This window comes from Phaenicophaeus curvirostris, chromosome 3, assembly GCF_032191515.1.
Source record: "Phaenicophaeus curvirostris isolate KB17595 chromosome 3, BPBGC_Pcur_1.0, whole genome shotgun sequence".
In the NCBI taxonomy this organism is placed as follows: Eukaryota; Metazoa; Chordata; class Aves; order Cuculiformes; family Cuculidae; genus Phaenicophaeus; species Phaenicophaeus curvirostris.
In genome coordinates, this window is record NC_091394.1 from 13,543,298 (window position 1) to 13,563,690 (window position 20,393).

At 40.7% G+C, this 20,393-nt stretch overlaps 1 protein-coding gene across 11 annotated transcripts in view; it reads right to left on the bottom strand.

Annotated features, from left to right (window-relative positions):
* Positions 1–20,393, bottom strand: part of FHOD3 (formin homology 2 domain containing 3) — a 388,584-nt gene that overhangs the window by 353,312 nt on the left and 14,879 nt on the right. The window lies entirely within an intron of this gene.

Consider the following 20,393-nt stretch of genomic DNA (forward strand, 5'->3'; position numbering starts at 1 on the left):
CATGCTGAACAGCCCCAACTCTCTCAGTCTGTCCTTATAGCAGAGATGCTCCAAGCCCTCTGATTTTCTTTGCAGCCCTCCAATGCATCCGTTCCAAGAATTACACATCCTTCTTATGTCAGAGATTCCAGAACAGTACTCCAAGTGGGGTCTCACGAGAGCAAAGTGGAGGGGCACAATCACCTCCCTCGCCCTGCTGGCCACACTTCTTTTAATGAAGCCCAGGATGTGGTTGGCCTTCTGGGCTGCAAGCACACACATTGCTGGCTTATGTTGAGCATCTCATCAATCACAGAATCACCAGGTTGGAAAAGACCTCCAGTATCATCGAATCTAACCACTCCTATCAACCTCTAAACGATGCCCCTGAACACCTCATCCACCCATCTTTTAAATACCTCCGGGGATGGCAACTCAACCACCTCTCTGGGCAGCCTGTTCCAGTGCCCAATGACCCTTCCTGCGAAACTTTTTTTTCCTGCTGTTCAGCCTGAACCTCACCTGGTGGATCTGTCCCCTGACACTTGTGAGAAGAGGCCAGCACCCTCCTCTCTATAACCTCCTTTCAGGTAGTTGTAGAGAGCAATGAGGTCTCCCCTCAGCCTCCTCCTCTCCAGGCTAAACAACCCCAGCTCTCTTAGCCGTTCCTCATAAGGCCTGTTCTCCAGCCCCTTCACCAGCTTTGTTGCTCTTCTCTGGACTCGCTCCAGAGCCTCAACATCCTTCTTGTGGTGAGGGGCCCAGAACTGAACACAGGATTCGAGGAGCGGTCTCACCAGTGCCGAGTACAGAGGGAGAATAACCTCCCTGGATCTGCTGGTCACGCCATTTCTGATCCAAGCCAAGATGCCATTGGCCTTCTTGGCCACCTGGGCACACTGCTGGCTCATGTTCAGTCGCTGTCAACCAACACACCCAGGTCCCTCTCCTCCAAGCAGCTTTCTAGACAGACTTCTCCTAGTCTGTAGCACTGCATGGGGTGTGCCCCAAGTGCAGGACCTGGCATTTGGCCTTGTTAAACCTCATCCCATTGGACTCAGCCCAGTGGTCCAGCCTGTTCAGATCCCTTTGCAGAGCCTCCCTACCCTCCAGCAGATCAACACTTCCACCCAGCTTAGTGTCATCCGCAAACTTGCTAAGGGTGCACTCAATGCCTTCATCCAGGTCATTGATAAAGACATTAAACAGGGCTGGACCCAGCACTGATCCCTGAGTTTCAATACAATCCTGTATTGAACTTACAGATTGCCCTGACCCAGGTGTAAGACCTTGCACTTGTACCTGTTGAACCTCATGCGGTTCTCACAGGCCCACTTCTCCAGCTTGTCCAGGTCCCTCTGGATGAGATGCTGTCCTTCTGGTGTGACAACTGTACCACTCAGCCTGGTGTCATCTGCAAACTTGCTAAGGGTGTCTTTCTTCCAGTTACCAGGGACTTGTACTGACTGTCATGACTTTTCAAATATCATGGAGAATGGCTTGGCCACCACATCAGCCAATTCCCTCAGGACCCTGGGATGCATCTCATCAGGTCCCATAGGCTTATCTATGTTCAGGTTCCTCAGGTGGTCACAAACCTGATCTTCCCCCTATAGTGGGAGGGGCTATACCCTCTTTTCCTCTTCTTGTTGTCCATTGACCCAGGAGGGGAGAGGAGAGCAGCTGTCAGTTTAGACTGACAGAAAAAAAGGTGTGGAATACCTCAGCCTTCTCCTCAGCTGCTGCTACAAGGCCACCATTTTTATTCATCAGCATGGGTACACTTTCTTTAACCTTCCTTTTGTGGTTGATGTATCTCTAGAAGCCCTTCTTTGCTTCCCTTGCCAAGTTCGGCTCCAGCTGCACCTTGGCCATCCTGACACCACCTCTACACAACCCAGCAGCAGCCCTATATTCTTCCTAGGTTCCCAGCCCCTGCTTGCACTGCCTATTAAGGTTCCTCTTGCTCTTCAGTTTGACCAGCAGGTCTTGACTCAGCCACACTGGTTTCTTCCTCTCCCTGAGCAACTTCCTACATCTGGGACTGAGCGTTTTTGCACTGCTTTATAGAAAGCATCCTTAAATATTTGGCAGCTCTGTTCTGCTCAGTTGTCCATGAGGACCATATCCCGGGGGTTCTACTGATTAACTTGTTGAAGAACTGGAAGTTTGCTTTGCTAAAATTTTGGGCCCTGACTGTAAAATATCACCTTCCCATTGTCTGGGCCCCCAGAAAAGATTTCCTAAAACAAGCTATTCAAAGGGAGTAGATAAGAAAATGGGTGCCGTTCGGCAATTTATACAATCCCAAAACCACATTCACTAGACGAAACTTGGTCAGAACAATATCAATACAACGAATACACAAAGAAAAATATTTACTTGAACATATAGAAGAAGGTTAGAGGGTTTTATCACAGTGCTTTTAGAATCCTGTAAAGAAAGGGTGGTTAATTTAAAAGTTTATCTAGGATATTAATGACTGTTCTCTGTTCTTAAAGTACATTTAGGTAGAGGTTCTGGCCCTCAGGATGGAGGTGGAAGGAAGAAGGAGCTATTTCATGAGCTACTGAATGTCCTCTGTCAGAAAGGATAGAGCCAAGAGACGGTACAATGTGAGGCAGCTGAGAGCGGGGTCTGGCAGCAAGGAATCCAGACAGCCAAGACTCAGGGTTTCTGTCATTCTCATTTTAGGGCCAGGCACTATCCCACCTCAGAGGTTGCAGGGAAGAGTTCCCTAGGCACAAGGGCAGAGGACTAGACACATACCACCTTTCTACAAATGTACTGAGGTAAACAAAGAACAGACCTGAAAGCTGGAACCTGCCTGCAATGATGCCAAAGAAGGAGATAGCAATTAATAAACCTCCTTTATTTCCATCCTGGTCTTCCCTCATCTTCACACTTCCTATTAATTGTTCCAGTTGTTAAAAAAAAAAAAAAAGCTGTATTTGAAGAAAGTTAAAAAAGAAATTTTCTAGGCTTTTTTATGGGGAGCTTATCACAGGAGACAGTCAAGGAAGACGCACCCTAAAACTCTGGCTAATTAATTGCACAGGAGTATAAGAATTATGGATTGAGAGGGTAACTTAAGAAACCTGTGGGAAGAGCTAGGAAGTAACATGAGCTCCTCTCTTGCCATGAGATAACCCAGTGTCAAATCACAAGTAAGAAGGAAAAAAAAATCCTGCCCAGGGCACGGAAACAAGAAAGCATTTACCAAGAGGCAAGTGAAAGTACAGGATTGTCCTGCCTCAGCACTAAGAAGCAAGAAACCAGCCATCTTGGACAGCCTGGAGAACCAAACCCGGAAGCAAAGAAACTACCATCACTGAGCCCAGGTAGACAGGCTGCTGCGGACCTCCACTTGTCAACACCACACCAAGGGCTCTTTTGTAACCAGTTTCAAGTTCACAAATACTGTAAAGCCCAGATATGTTGTACTGCTAGATATAAAATCCAAGTCTAATAGCCAGTCTCAGGCTGGCCTGACAAACAGAAGACACTTCATTCCTCTCAATTTGGCAAAACAAACTGGAAAGTCGTTTGCATGCCTCTGTCTACCAAAAGGCAAGCCTGACAATGGTGGTGCAAGTGTACATCCCTGCTGTGAAGCCCACCTGGGGAAGAGGAGAACACCACCATGCTTCATACCAAACTTCTACCACAGGTGGCAGCCAACAACTCCTTGAAGGGGTAAGCAATGTCTGAAATAGCCAATGACTCAAAGAAAGAAAATTAAAGCCCTTTATCACATCCATGGGTTTTTCTTTTTGCTCTTTTCAACACTGGGAAAGAAAATCAATGAGAATCCATCTTTGATGAATTACCCATTTTAACTTCCTATCCAAGTCACGGGTTCCCAGTAGCTGTTGAAGAAAGCACAATAAGCAGCCACACTTCTTATCCGGCAGTCAATACCAAGATTTAGTCACCCAGTTTCCTATCACTGATCTATATATGCAAGAACAGAATATAGACAGCCTTGGATTATTCAGCATTAACTGCACCGGAAATACTGCAGAAGAGCTCATTTACAATAAGCAAGCAACAGAACATGGCTTTTGGGTTGGTCCACACCACTACACTTCATACTGTTTGTAATCTGAAAACACTTCATACTGTTCATCCTCTGGAGAAAGAGAAATGATAGAGGTCAATTTCTATTTCAAACCTGTTCCTTATTCCTTTCTTTTATTTCTTTTTTTTTGTTTCCTTTTTTAACCCTGGAGAAAGAGTAAGTCATCAAATAAGGCAACATAGGTTTTTACTCTGACCTCTGAGGATTAAAGAAAAAGTCCCTCCAAGTACAGCCCTCTGATACTAAGAATAACAGCAGTATTACTATTTTATATCTTTCCAGTTACAAATGGTATTATTAACTTATGCTAATTCCAAATACACTTTTTAGAGAGGAAAGACTAAATACTAATGTGGGAAACTTTTTCTCAGTACCCCAGGGTATCTAATGAAATGCTAATTTATTCAAAGTAATGGCAAAAGGCAAACTACTAATTAGATAAATGTTCTGCTATCACTATGGAGATTAGGAGATTTGCCCATGATTTCCAATTAAACTGCATAATTAGGTAAAAGGAACTGTGCTTTACTAATACCTTACGACTTTAGTGTATAAAAAGCACAATGAGAATAGGAAGAATCTTCATGCGCAAAGAATAGTACATTCTACCTATTTTCATCTCATCGCCATAGTTTCAGCTGAACATAATAGTCATTCAAGCTTTAAAGCACTTACATTGTACACTGTATCCATTAACACAAGTGTTACAGTAATGGAAGAAATGGCAGTATCTTTAACTTCCTTTACTTAATGCTCAGTCTCGTCCAAAAGATTTTTTTTCTTCTCTTGAATGTGCACACACAAAGATGGAAGGGACCAAAACAACACTTTTAAGAGGAGTGTAAATATTAAGACAAAGAACACTAAAATCATCCTTATACAGGATCACTTTACTACCTTGCCTCCAAGTTTCACAGATTTTACACGCAGAATATGAAAAGAGAAGCCGCCTTATGAATTACTTTTAATTAGGAAATTGCCTGCCTTTTTCAACACAAAGAATGGATGATGTTCACTCATTAATGCTCATTAGTAGCAATTCAGGACCTTGGTCTCTCCTCTCTGTCCAATGTTAATCCCATGTTTATCTGCCATGCATCAATTCTCTCAACTCTGGAGACTGACCATCACAAATGTCCCTATCCAGTTTATTCACTGCATGCTTTTCCCCTTGATCATAACTCATATTAAAATCCTTAACAACCATCTTTCTCTTGGGACAATCAAAAGGCATAATGAGTAAAGACAGTCTTTCAAAGAATATTTAACTGAACTGTTTTTCATAATCATGAAAAAGACTGCTATTCAACTTTTTCTAAATTCATTCCACTTATTCCACATTGTTCTTCATGATTCTGTAACTCTTCAGTATTCCCTACTGGCCCCAAAATTCAGATCATAATTTTGTTGTTATTAAACTGCTTAACCAGTTTATACTGTTGTCCACAACGTCAAATTCTCCAAGAACTTCTCATAAGCTTATAAATCCATCTTTTCATCCATTGTCTGAAACAACACTGTACTTTTCTCTCTGGAGGTTCCTGCTTCATTCACTTCCCAAACATCTTCAGGAAACTACACAGGTCACCCATCCCCACGCTTCTCTACAGGTGCTTTCAAAGCAGAACCACACTGCTTTCAACAAGGCAAGGCATTAACAATTTTTGCGTAGCAAGAAGTCTTTTAATCATCACCTCCATGTAAGTACTTAAAAATAATTTTTGAAAAAGTGAAATCGAATGATGGTTTCAACACAAGAATTTTTATGTCCTTGTAAGTCATCACCACAGTTAGAAACTCTTAAAATAACCCTGACAGAGTCTTCCCATAGAAAAATGGAAATGTAAGAAAATGTAAGGGAAACAAATATTTAACAGGAAGTACACAAAAAGAACCTAAGATAACAATATAAGTATTACTCGTAATTAGTTTATTCTTACAGTGATATAACTTTCACTTTGAGAAGTTGAGCACAATTTGTTACACAAAGCAAACAAACATCTGATTAAACAGTTGAAATATCAGACTACTTAAAAGCAGAGCTTCCTATTCCCTCATCCTTGGCCACGTAACCCATTACAGAGTGAAGCTGTACCACACAAAAGAAGAGCATGCTGCCTTTGATCTGAAGCTTGGTTTGTCATCTTTCACAGGTAACCAAATCCAGCTAGTAGCAGCTAGTTCCTCAGACTGCAGGGCCAAACAATTTGTACTACGAGGTTATTAAGCCTAAGAGGACTCAAAATAGTTTTGATAGTAGTACACAAGTGATAACTTTTCTCACTTCAAGCACTGACCCACAGAAAGAGAGAACAGCCACCTCTCTTCATAAAAAGGCCCTTGCTACTGTGCAACAAGAAAGTTTGTAATTTCTCTGAACTGCAGAGCTGAAGCTCACCACCAAAAGGAGCAAGGAACAGCAGGGGAAGAAAAGAACAGTGGCAAAAAAAAAATGTGATGATCAGCTTGGTGCCAATAAATGACCACTTTCACTTTCAGAAAACATCTGAATGAATGGGAAAAAAAAAAACCACACTGAGTTCAGTCATTGCTTTCATCTACTGCCTTTTGCAATCCAAGAGAAACACCTAAAACCAGAGAGTGGGGGCTGCAAGGAGAGAGGAACAAAACATCTGCTTCCAAACTCACTCAATGCACACGTGCACCCAGAGACTGAGTACTGCCGCCTGTTCCTCCTTACACATGCTTGCAAGTGCTCCATGTACACACCAGTCTTCTCACTCAAGAAGCCAGTGGGTAAACAATGAAACAAAAAGGCAATACATGCCATACCATGCCAACAGAAACTCCTGGAAGTCTGCTCTCTTTTCCTCCAGAAGGCTTTGCAAGATTAACTCTCATCCAAAGTGGACTTCCCTTGGGCTGGCTTTAAATCCTCTGTCCCAAAGCAGCAGTCGGTTGGGGGGGAAATGCTAGAGGCATTCTCCTGCATTTTCAAAAAGCACCGCAGAGCCACAAGCCCATTAGGAAAGCTTCTCTTCCCTGTTTTTTCAAATACCAGGAGCTATATTTTACAACAGTCATGGAGAAATGCTCCTTTCTCACCTGCAACCCGCAGCCTGAGAAATCTGTTCAGGAGAACATGTTTTGGGCAAGTCTCTCCTAAATGCTGAGGTGTTAGCAAGTCAGCAGCATGTGTAAGAAACCGAGTCACATGTCCCCCATGATTTAATCTTCTATTCAAATAAAGGCAGGCACCATTCAAAAAGTCAGTTCAGGTAATGACCAGTAATTGAATTCACAGGATGAAGAGACCTACATTATAAGATAGGAGGATACACTTGTTTACTGATGTTATTACAAATCACTGGAACCAATCAACTTTGCAGCCAGTAGCTGGAAGCACAACCAATGCTGACCAGATTTCCAGTGAATCAAGCTAAACTTACTGGACAGATTATTTTCCTCATTTGGTTGTTTCAGAATTACAGGGAAAAGGAATGAGTGAGAGAGATAGAGTGATCCAGTATCAAGCTGCAGAAATAAAGATCCCTCTTCAATTCTAGCTTCTTGCACAGACTCTCAAATGTTTTAGCTCATCTTTCATTTAAAGATTATTGCGTGGTATCTGTAAAAAAAAAAATTAAATAAAAAAAAAATTCCTTCACACTTAGTTTTCCTTTTCTAAATCCAAAGCCTTGTTTGCTTACACAAGCCTGACGCATTTCCACACTTCAGGTACACAGTTCCTAAACACGCTCCCTTCTGGTTCAGCTGTTTCTGGCACAATGGCAATCCTGTTACCAAGGCCAACAAATGCCAGTTTTCCCTCCTCATTGCTGTAGAGCAGAATCACAGAATCCTTTACTTTGGAACAGATCTCTAAGATCATCAAGTCCAACCATGAGCAAACACCACCATGACCACCAAATCATGTCCCAAAGTGTCACATCTACACAGTTTTTTGACACCTCCAGGGATGGTGACTGCCACTTCCTCAGGAAGACTGTTTAAGTCCTTCACAATCTTTCAGTCACCTCCTCCCTTCTTTACTAAAATCCATTCCCCTCAGGTAAAAAGGAGGGAAAACATCTTTGCCTGCTCATCAGCCCAAACATATCCCGTATTTGTAAGCAAACTGTTCCTTCTAAAGCCAAGATTCATACTGAGAATGACCATGCTATTTTCAAAATGCATCACATTTTAATGCTTTTGAAGTTTTATTATAGATAAGCAGATGCAGATTTCCTGCACTGGCATATGGCTTGCCCTTTAAAGCATAACAAGGCTGTTGTCACTGTTAGTTCTCACAGTGCAATGAAAATAGGTGATGGCCTAATCGCATCCCACAGATAACATCTAACCCACCAGAAAAATTATGTAGTTCCAGAGCCACAACCAACTGCCCTCTCTTTGAGAGCTTCAGTCTCTCCTTTTTCATGTGATTAGGTGGTACCCTGTCTGTGCCATGGTTATGCATGTTCCAGTCATCATCGTTTCAGGCAACATGATAGAGAAAGACAAAAGCATCTAGCCCAGGAGTGGTGCCACATGACCCATCTCAGGTAAAAAAAAAAAAAAAAAAGCTTAACATTAATGAGATGAAAGGAAAGCAAGTAATCACTATGTAAGCCAGACACTAGTGCCCAAAATAAAGTGTACTTAAAAATGTTCTCATTTTCAAGTATGACAGCAACCTAACATACCATTACTGTATCTTGATCTAGGAGTCCTTATGCTTCAAGTAGCTCCATTGCAATTGCTTAAAACATACATCCCCATCAATTTTTCTTTTTAAATATAGATTTTTAACTCAAAGTGTTTTCATAAAAAATCCTTAGAGATCACAATGAATGAATACTTTGACGAGGGCAGTGTTTTAAAAGTCAAGTCAGGCATAGGGTCTATATAGAAGGTCATTTATGGAGAAGGCAGCTGTCTCACCTTCAGTCATCCACACTCACAAAAGTCAGTAAGGTTTCTTAACTCTAGCAAACTTGCTCTTCCATACTCATTTAGAGGCTGAAATTTTTTTATTTTATTTTGGTTTTTTACTTTACATTATAAGAAGTAATTCAGCATATAGAATAGCATTGCCCAATTCTGTAGCTCTTCAAGAGTGATTAGCATAACTCGTGGGAGTTACTAATGCTAATGCATCTCCAGCTTATTTTTAGCACAGTAATTGCCATTGTTAAAGTACTTCAAAAACTTTGCAAGCTTTATGAAGCCTATGTGCAATTGCATTGATGGAGCCATGCCCACACACAAAGCACTGTCTGAAGGGCTGTGCAATTGGGCATCGGATTGTCAGAGCACAATTACTTTAAGAGGAACCGCTACCCTGAGATGAAGACATTGGTATTATAGACATAGTCTGCACTCCGAGTCTGAAACAGCAGCATTTGTCTATGGCATGGCAGATGCCACAAAATACTCCTGAGGACAGGTAATACAGTGCATGAAGTTAAACATTAATGCCATATTAGATCCTCGAGAGCCACTGGAACAATACACTGCCAATAAAAATACTCTGCTGAAATAACAAAGACACTGAAAAACAAACACAGAAAGCTGTTATAGTAATATTATGGTTTGACTTAAGAATAACAAAAGGAAGTTCAGAGTTCAAAATTCTGAAACTGCCTATATTTCAGAGACCCCCGAAACAGCAATATGCCGCAGCAAAACCATAATGAGTAAATGCCTACCTGTTGTTATTATGAGACAACTATGTCACTAAGTTGCAGATCTTTTGCTTCGCAATTCCTTTTAACACAGCGCTCCACAGGGAGCAATTTAGAGTTTACTAGAGTATCTATGTCCAAATATGACACGGTGGCTTCCAGCAGCAGTCACACAAGCATTGTTAGAAATCATCCGAGTCCTAAAAATGCCAATAACCATGGAATAGAAAGTCAAATCAATTCATCTGTATATGGAGGTTACTGCAATGTTTAACATAAACTTTAAAAAGCTAACTGAAAACATTAAAAATAATTTAATTTCTGCATAAAAAGTATGCAAAATTGCATGCTTTATGGGGAACTGACACATTCTTTCTCCCTCACCTAATTCAATTATTTTAAGTTAAACTAGTTACATTTGAGATGACCCGCAAACCAAACAGCCAACAATAGAACTTTTGAAAGTCAAATTATTTAAACCAAAAAAATCTCCATTTCTTCAACCCAAAAAACCTACTGAGTTTTCTAGCTTTCTCACAGTAAACACAATGAGCCTACAGGATGAGAATAGCCTAAGTTTTGTATCCTGTCATTAACTTTTTGTCACCTGAGTCTTCTATTCCCCCTCCCCACCCATGTTCAGCTTTTCCTAAGTAAGAAGGAAAAGAGCTAGCCAAGTACATCTTCAGCTGAACAGAAGGGAGAGCAACCATAAGAACAAGATTTTTCATTTGGAAGCATACACAGCTTTTTGGCTGATACACAAGGGATGCCTATAGCTGACACGCTCCCATTACCATTTGGCTGGAATTACTGTGAAGGTATCCAAGGAAATGGAAATAATCTCTAAGAAGGAGACAGGTCAAGAAAAGAGATAGAAGGATGGAAAGGATTAGCTGCAACGGAGTTTATCATCTGAGAAATCTTTTGTTCGGGGTGCACACGTGTGTCTGCATAGGAAAAACACCAGGTTAAAAATCTCAGAAATCATTCTTTTAAAGGTAAGTAGTAGTCCAGGAAATAAAATAACAAGTCATACTTAATTCGTGACAAACAATTCCTTCTAGCTTCTTTTGTACTTCCGTTAAGCTGAAAACTGTACTTCATATTTGACAATTTATTTTTTTTAAGTGATGCTGCAGAATGAACATATGACTTGCAGCCTTTTATTCTTACCACATGTCCCTGAGAATACGCTTTCTACTAGTATCCTTCACCTTGCTGGAGCAGTTTAAAGACACAGGTCTTTCTAAAGACTCCATTGCTACTCTAACGGCATTTGGAACCCTTCAGGCTGCTCACTATCCTATCACAAAAGTAAGATACTACCTGCGTCATTTACAGAGGAACAGCAAGCATGAAATGCAATCCATCCTCAGCAGCAGTGGTTTCATTGGCACAAGGGCTTAACACCTGCTAGACAATACACCACAAAAAAATAAGAGACTCGACCCTAACCTGATGTGTAGATTGCATTTCTACCCATATGACTCACATTTGCACCCTTTTAAAAAGGATGCTACTGGTAGTCAGTCCTCAGAAGCTATACTTAAAATCAGTACTTCAGAGAAGCAGTTATTTGCATGCATGACCCCTCCTTGACAACAAATCACAACTAAGGAAAACAGATATACTAGAGACAAGGTACTCGGACATTTGGAAACCTGCATCAAGGAGGACTTATGGGAAACAACAGCTTCAGAGAGAGATGAAACAACTGCAGTTTTAGCAAAATTCAAACTTTTGAGGGCCAGAGTAGGGGAGATTTGGAGTTGACAAGAGTGAAAGACAGAGTAGGTAAAATAAACCCAGGGTTAATTGTCTTTTCTTACAATCAAAATTTGACTCAGACGCTTCCAGTTAGTCATCTAAAAGCTGAAGAAAAAAGCTAAAGCAAAAAAACCACAAACATAAACCAAAACACTAGCACAAACCCATGGGTTAAGACACAGGAAAATAAAATTAACACATTCACACCAAGGGTTTATGTGAAATACACAAGAAAATTAAGCATGGCAGGATTACCAAAGAAAGCATCATACACTTGGCAACAGAATCATTTTTTCAGACAGCCTGAACCTTGCAGGTTTAATGAAAGATTTTGTCTACTAACAATATTCTAATCACTACCTCCTTCAACTCTTCCTACTACTTAGACTACTTCTTAAAGGGTTTGTGGTTTCAAAACCAAACATCAGCCAGGAAACCATTAAAAGAGAATGATTAAAAAGTTTAAGAGAAAGATACTCAACACAAGAACACTGGGAAAATGGTGAAAATACATATACCCTGCAGACTGTTCTTAATTACTACTTCCAAATTTTATACAAAGCACATGAGGGATCTAAAGTCAGATTTTCTACCCTTAAGGAGAATTTATTTGGCATTTATGCTTCATCATTTATTTTTTTAAAATAATTCATTTCTTCCTTGTTTGATTATCTGCCAAGCAGTTTCAACTCCCAGCTTTAAAACAGTTGTCTAGACTAGAACAGGCAAACAAAAGAGAACCTCTGTGTTCATTAAAATCACATCTGAACAACACTGAAACAGACAAGCACACTTCCCAACTCAGTTACAAGTAAAATATAAGTTTGTAAGGAAAGAATGAATGGAGCATTACTAGCCATTTCTCAGCAATATTCATTCCTTGCTCACCCTCTTATCACCCTGTTTCAAAGGGCATAGAGACAAAATAACTAGAAACAAATAGCTTTAGTAATAAACTCCTCATCCATTTTCCTTAGCAGCATACAGGCTCTAAATGGTATCAATGAGGACTAGGTAATGCCGTAAGAGAACAAAAAGACGGAGATAGTTTGGGGAAAAAAACAAGAGAGGATAGTGGTACTCAAGAACAACAACAAAAAAGTGGTCAATAGTACTCAGTCTTTTTCAGTACAATGGAATAAATAAATGAAATACAAAACTGTTTAAAAGTGAGCCTTAAATACAGCACACAGTGGGCCAATAAAGCTCAGAACGACAGTTCAAAGCTTAGAGATCAAATACAATTAAATTCTTCCAGGAATGACTAACTTCTTTTCATTAAGAGCATATAAAACATGTACATTTCAAGACATCAGCCATCCAATATTTATTATTTAAATTGGTCTATTAGGGTGGTACTCAAATATCCCTCTAAACCATCCAGCATTAGCTACTGTAGATCACTGCCATAGTTACCACTTTCTTCTACGCACAAAAGACCAATGCACCTGTACTTTGCTATAAGCATAAAAGCTCGTATAAACCAATACACTTGATGCTCTTATTTCCAGTGCTTACTCCGGACATATTTTAAAAACATCTGAATAACCAAAATAAAACACCAACAGAGGTCTTGAAAGATAACATGGTCAAACCCACTAAGACTGAACGTGGTTTTCAGCAGTACTCAACTAACTGAACTTAGATGTCTAGCTTGTTAATTCCAAACGGATTTGCCTGCAGAAAAGATGCTGAGAATGTTCACCAACACCTCGAAGACCAAATGTTCATAGCACCTTCAGGTACCTAAATGCCATCATCAGCCAAGCTGGCACTTGTCCATTTCAGAGCAAATACCTTCCTGTATGTACTCTAGTTCCCTGTCCAATAGTTGAAACAACTTTCTAGTAATTACTTTTAAAATACATCACTGACAAACCACCTCCTGACAAACAGTTGTGTTTCCTTGCAACACAACTGGGCATCAAGCTGTCAAAGCAGCCGGTTGGAAGAGTCTGATGCAGACTTGTCACTAAAGCTAATGTATTCTGGAAGAACTAACCTTTATGTTTCCGAGAATTAGGGAGGAAGGGGACCACGCTGTGAATATCTTTCGAAGACTAGGCTGTCAAAATTATTTTAGAGATGCCTAAATCTATTGGAGGGACCTGATCCTTAGGAGTATGCTCTTAGAATCTGTCCTAGACTACACGAAGCTTTCTATTCACTAATTATTGCTGTAACATTTTGAAATGTAGATAAGCCCTGATAACCATCTGGTTGAGTTCAAATGCTCCTTGCAGCTACCTGTAGCAAAGTAATTTGGAATATTCTATAGCACACATGTATGCCCTGAAGATGTATGGGCTAGCTGGTTAGGCATTTCCTGCAAGGTGCACAAAAACCATACCTGCCCCTCACAAAACTAATAGCTTACCAGCTCTGTCATGGAAGACTTCTTTAACCAAAAAAGAAAAAAAAAAAAGCTGCAGTAAACACACCAATTTATGTTTTAGAGTTGAATGAGAAGGTAGATGTGTTTTATTAGGGAATGTGGCTGCACATAGAGGAGACGCCTTTAATACTAAGAGTTGAAAAGAGTTTGAAGGCTTTCACATGAAGAAGCATGCCAAATAATTGCAGTAAAAAGCCAGGAGTAAATTTAAAACAGTGAGAAGAATCACACTTTCCAGAGCAGAATCTACGTTAAGGTGGTTAGCAACCACACAGCAAGCTTTTGGCACATTCAGAAAGAACAAATGTTTTTCAAGCCTTAGATGCAGGCATCTGACACAAGCTCATCCCTCTTCTCCAAACATGGCCTTTTGGTACTTGCAGCATTCTCAAAAGTCTGAAAACAAAAGTTCATGCTTTCTTCTGACATGAGAATTAATTATGTACTACCCTATGCTAGAAAACGCATCATGTTAACTAATAACAAAGTCAACAATAAAGTTGACTTTACACAAAGTCAACTTTAGTCAACTTATTAAAAATTATCTGGTTAAAATAAAATGTAAAGCTCTTCTTTTTGAATAAAAACAGCATGTATTTGGAGCAACTAATAGGAAAGGGAAAGACAGGTATGTCTCTCAATTTCCATATTCCCCCTATAACCATGATACTCTCTTCATTAACTTAAAGAAAACCCTGTAGCACAGCCTGAAAACACAGAAACAATTAAACAGCACATTCAAGAAAAAAAAAAGAATAGCAATTACTCTCTCTCCAGTATTGACTTTACTATGAATTACAGCAAGAACTAATTTATTTTCACTATTAGCATAACCGCTACTACACCACAATAACATAACTGAGCCTTACCTCAGAGCTGTAGCTATTCATTCTTCCAGTTTCTTTCACTACAGGCAAATGTCTCACTTAGCTCACACACTCCAGCAAGACCTAGCTACAATCAGAAACTGAAATACGAAGCACAAAGCTCTGTTTTATTCATGGTACCTTTGTTTGCCAATTAATTTGAAAGAGATTCTTACAGAGGGAAGGGTAGCTCAGCTTGGTTAAGCTGCCATCTTATGCTACACCAGTAAAAAGAGGCAAAACCCTTATGTAAAAAAATTTTTAAAAAGCAAGTATAAAACCAACTGCAATTAGCAAAGCATCAAGGTTTTTGGTGTCATTCTAACCTCACAATGTGTACACCAGTGTAACTTTATCAGCTCCACAGGGATGATGCCATCTTCCCCAACAGTGTGTCAATGAAATAAGAAACAGGTCCTTTCAACATGCTAGAAGGCCCAAACCTTTTGTTTGGTTTTCAGTGCTCAAACCTTCCCCTGTCAATAAACCAGCCTTGGTTCACTTAAGAGGAGAGAAAAAAAAAAAAGAAAAAAAAAAAGGGAGGGGACTGAGTACCAGGGATGCATTCAAAAGGCAGTCTGTGAGAGAGGAAGGAATTCTGAAATTCTCTGCAGGCACTTTGCTTTTGCAGTTGGTTGTTGCATGGTCATAGCAACCCCACGTGCCCCAGGGCATCCCTGTGGCCATGGAGACCCACGCTTCTCCTGCCTCCAGTCCCTCTGGATGACCTTTTATTTCCTGGAGAAAAAAAATAAATTTAAAAAAAAAAAAAAGGCAACATTCAAGCCCATCCTGGCAGTGGTCCAAAGGAAAAAACCCAAACAAAACACAAGCCAACAACAAAGATCCACAGATTGGAAAACTGCTGACAACCTAAGTACTAGGAAGTTTCTGACGATACAAAAGCCATTGTGAAGACAAATTAAAAAGGAACAACAGCTATGGTTGTTCAGCTTGGCCAGGCAAGGAATAGCTGACTCAATTGTCCTAAAACAGGAGAGGAATGCATCTTTTTGTCATGCATGAAGAAGGTTCAAAGTAAGAAATTAAAAATACACTTCTGTCCTCCACAAAAAAAAAAAAAAACAGAAAACATTTTCTCTAAGCATTACTTCAGTGCAAAGAGCAACTACGCATATGAGAAGATATTCCTACTTTTTATTCCTTTTTTGAAAATGATACTTTAATTTATACAGCAGTAGTATTTCAGGTTGGGCTTCTTGTGTCCTTTTTTTCTGAAGCATTTCATTGCTCTTCACTGGTAGAGCAAACATCCTTCTAGCTTTTATGTTTAAATACATGCTTCAAACAGTTTTAAGGTTATTTGGTTTTAGACAGAGAAATAAGCCCCAGATGTTTCACTGGAAAGGTTTTCCACCAGGAAATTCATAGCCCCTCCAGATGTCTCAGATATCTAACAGTCCAAACTTGATTTTCCTACATGACAGCTATGAATACTTTCTTTCCAACAAGTTGCTTGTGTGATTATTATAAATTTATCCATAGGTTATGGATATAGACTACACCAGATGGGTTTAGGATCATTTAAGAGAATAAGCAGCAATTAAGTCTTCCTAGTCCTTGCATCTTAGAAGTAATTTGCATATTCTCTATCCTTGCTTGGCATATTAAAGCATGCAAAATTTTACAGATTGAATATAATTTGAAAAATACACAACCTGTATTTGCAATTACACAAAGTAAATACAAGTGCGTCCATTTCCATAAGCCCTGTCAATTACTGTTTTGAGTGGACAGTCTTGCTGTAGCTTTCATGATGTGAAGACCTATAAAGTATCTTTTAGTAGTAAGATCGTAGAACCACAGAATGGTTTGGGTTGGAAATGACCTTAAAGATCACCTAGTTCTAATCCCCTGCCATGGGCAGGGACACCTCCCACTAGACCAGGCTGCTCAAGGACGCATCCAACTTGGTGTTGAACACTTCTAGGGATGGGGCATCTATAACCTGCCTGGGCAACCTCTGCCTGTGCCTCACCAACTTCATCATGAACAATTTCCTCCTAATGCCTAATCAAAATCTTTCCCCTTCCAATTTAAAGCCATTCCTCCTCATCCTATCACTACATGCCCTTGTAAAAAGTCCCTCCCCAGCTTTCTTGTACACCCCCTGCAGGTACTGGGAGGCTGCTATAAAGGTCTTCCTGGAGCCTTCTCTTTACCAGGCTGAACAAACCCAACTCTTTCAGCCTGTCCTCATAGCAGAGATGCTCCAGCCCTCCTCTGGATCCATTTCAACAGTTCCATTTCTTTATTACGTCGTGGATTCCAGAACTGGACACAATACTCTGGATGAGGTCTCATGAGAGCAGAGTAGAGGGGCAGAATCACCTCCCTCGACCTGCTGGCCACGCTTCTTCTGATGTGGTCCAGGATACAGCTGGCTTTCTGGTCTGCAAGCACACATTGATGCACAAGGTGCAGAACTCCTGATGGTGATGATTTTTCAGTAGTGTGTTATGTGTCTCTGCTTTTCCTCATTAATAGGTAACTTTCCAAGATCCTGCAGGCAGTAACCACTCCCTCTCTCCCCTCATCAGCAAAGGGACTGACTGCCTTTGCTAACATTGTTTCTGCACTGCGGTTATCAGCCCTCTTCCCTCTCAAATTGTTTACTGTGTTAACATGATCCAGTTTAACTATCAGCAAGTGTTCCTGACATTCAGGGAATGAGCTTAGTGCTTCTACTTGTATTTCAGACCTGAGGAAAGGCTCACATACCCATCTAAGAAAAGAACACTACTTCTCTTTGCAGCTTTGTCTTTTTTCTTCCCCCTCAGAAAGCAGCACAAGAATTCTAAGCAAGCAATGCTGGAAAGAAAAATTAGTATCACATGCTTTTTCTTAAATAGGAAATATGTCAGATACCATCATGGGAAGCACTGTACAAGACTAAGTTTGCAGGTTTATTTAACATACTCTCGTCTGATTATTTTGGCGGCAACACCTCCTACTCCTTGTAGATACACAGGCACAACTCCCAAGGAAGTTACTGGGACTCTCCAGGGCCGCCTGTAGGGATGAACAGATTCTGCACACACAGATTTCTCAGGCCGCCAAAAAAATACATTAGGAAATACCAAGCAGGAAAAGATAAAGGTCCTCATTTGTAGGGAGCAAACAAAAAACTAAGTGTTCTCCCTTACTGGAATAAGAGTCAAATCTCATCATAATCATAGTTATATACTGCCTTCTCATTCTCACCATAAGCCCAGCTCTTTGAGAAATCTGCACGCAGTTATCAAGACATCCTGCATCTTAAATCAAAGTAGAAAGCTCAAAAAAACCCAGCTTACAGTGTCTTGCTTAGAGTACGTAGTTTTGTTTAGCTCTGAAGGCAGTTTGTTCTTGCCTCAATTAGCTCCTCTCTCAGCTAAAAAAAAAATTGAACATCTTATTTTTTATTGGGACACAACACGCTTTTAGTACCAGAATGAAATTGATGACATTTGTATTTTACTCTCTTCTTTTCCAGGTAGACAAAATATTCATGATATGAAATTGCACTACATTTATAATAAGAAATTGCACTGATGAGTAACTGCAAGACATATGCAATAGCACAAAAGTTTATATACCCAATGAATTTGTCCTGACTGTCTTTCCAGAACCGTATGAAAATATTGATGACTAATGAATAAATATAGTCCTCCTTTAGAAACAAATTATTAGATAATTGGGGCAGGGAGTTGTAAACAGCCTACGGTATAGATCTGCAGTCAATTTCTGCTATACTTTGTTACATAAGCAATAACTTTGTCCTTATGCTGAAGGGGAATCATGACACAAAGTTCTGTATTGCATACAAAAGCCAGCAATGCCGCAAGTGCATGACAGACAAAAATCCAGATAGCAAAATTTTGCTATTTAAGCTTATGCAGAGCCTCTCAGTCCCAGCATTAGGCCCCCCCCAGTTAGCTTTGGCAATACTGGTTTTCCTGTATATGGTAGACCAGGTGAGCAAGAGTCCCTCTACACATGGTGTTTGCAATTGTGGCTATCGCAGGCACTGAATCCTAAGTTTCAGGATGTTGTCTGGTCTCTGCCTACTTCCTTCCTCCTCCCCCTTTGCTACACGCAACCTAGGAAGGTGGCTTGTGACCAACAAGCTACCAAAATGCCAGAAAAGCAGAGATTAGTGGGTTATGGCCCCCATAGTTCCTGTCCCAAAAGCAACTTCCACATCTCCAATTTTGCCCCAGGCTGCCTGAGCAGAGTAGCAACCACCTCAACCTGTTGGGTGACAATCAAATCAAATTCTTGAGTGAAAAATGGCACCAGGCTGTAAAGGCACAGCTGGCCACTCTCCTCCAAAGAGCTGGCAGCAAAAGGGAAGGAGATAGCCCACTGATACATGCTGTAAAGATACGGGTACATTTGGCTCGGATACTTAGACACAGAGAACAAGGTCACGTGCCACTGGTTTTTTGGTTATGAGGCATGCATCGTAAGAGGAAAGAGAAGGAAAAAAAGAAAGAAAGAGAGTGATAAAGACAGCTACACCCACAGTACCGTGGCATCTCATCAGTCTGATGCTCAGTTTGGTGGGAGAATGTTCTCAAAACCTCACCCTTGCTTCATCCCTTTATATGCTTGGGTCATGCCTTGCTAGCAGGCTCATTTCACTAACTCCACCCCTTATTTTCCCACAAAAACCATGCACCTGCTTAGGTGCATTCAGCTCCTGGCAGTTGTCTTGTCCATTTAGTGCCCTGCTCCTAGCAGTTGTTTCATCTGGTAGCTGTCTCCATTATCTGGGTGGACCCTGCAAACCCTTTCTGTTCAGTGCTGCAGTTTGGGGGATGAAATCTTCAGGTTAGGTGTGATGTTGGGATAGACCAGTTCTTTCTGTGGTACACTACACCCACACGACAAGGCTGAAAGGCCCCATCAAGCTAAACATCTACAGTCCTGCAATTCATTTGAATTTTAGCAGACTCATCTTATTAGCTTGATTTTTGGTTTAAACACCAGATGTGGTTCACCAGTGACCTCTTGTCAGTTTTAACAGGAGAGGTCATCAGAGGTCAGCCTGTGCCACAGCCCATGAGACCTTGGGCTCCTCTAGAGAACTTAAGCATCAGCAGATTAAAGATTTCAGCTGTTGAGCATATGCAGTAACTTCTTCATTCTAGCAGTATTGAGATGATCCAGATTTTAAAGATATTCATGCACCTTAATGGTGAGGTGCGTGGGGAGCAGGGTTCCCTGCTAAGCAAAGTCCAAGCGAGGGTGACAGAACCAACTCTCTTGTCACTCAGTTTGGTGGAACACCAAACCAGAAAACAACAACAAAGCTTGCACAGATTTAGGGCACAGGGGGTCACATTGCAGAAAGGCATAAGAGCACCTCAGCTTATAAATGAAAACATAACACAGCAGGGGCTGAACCAGGCATCCCTGCCTCCCTCCCGCTATAGCCTTGGTTGGAATTCAGCATCAGGTGACACAAGCCACATTTGAGAACAGTGGTACATTCAGCACAAAATATTCAAGAGAATCTTTTCTGCAGTCATAGAGCTTTTTGGTACACTATGATCATCTTCCAAAGAGTAGTATCAAGTCATTCAGTAATTCCCATTCCTGAAGAGTCAGCCCCAATTGCTAAACAAGAGTGTCATAATAACAAGCCG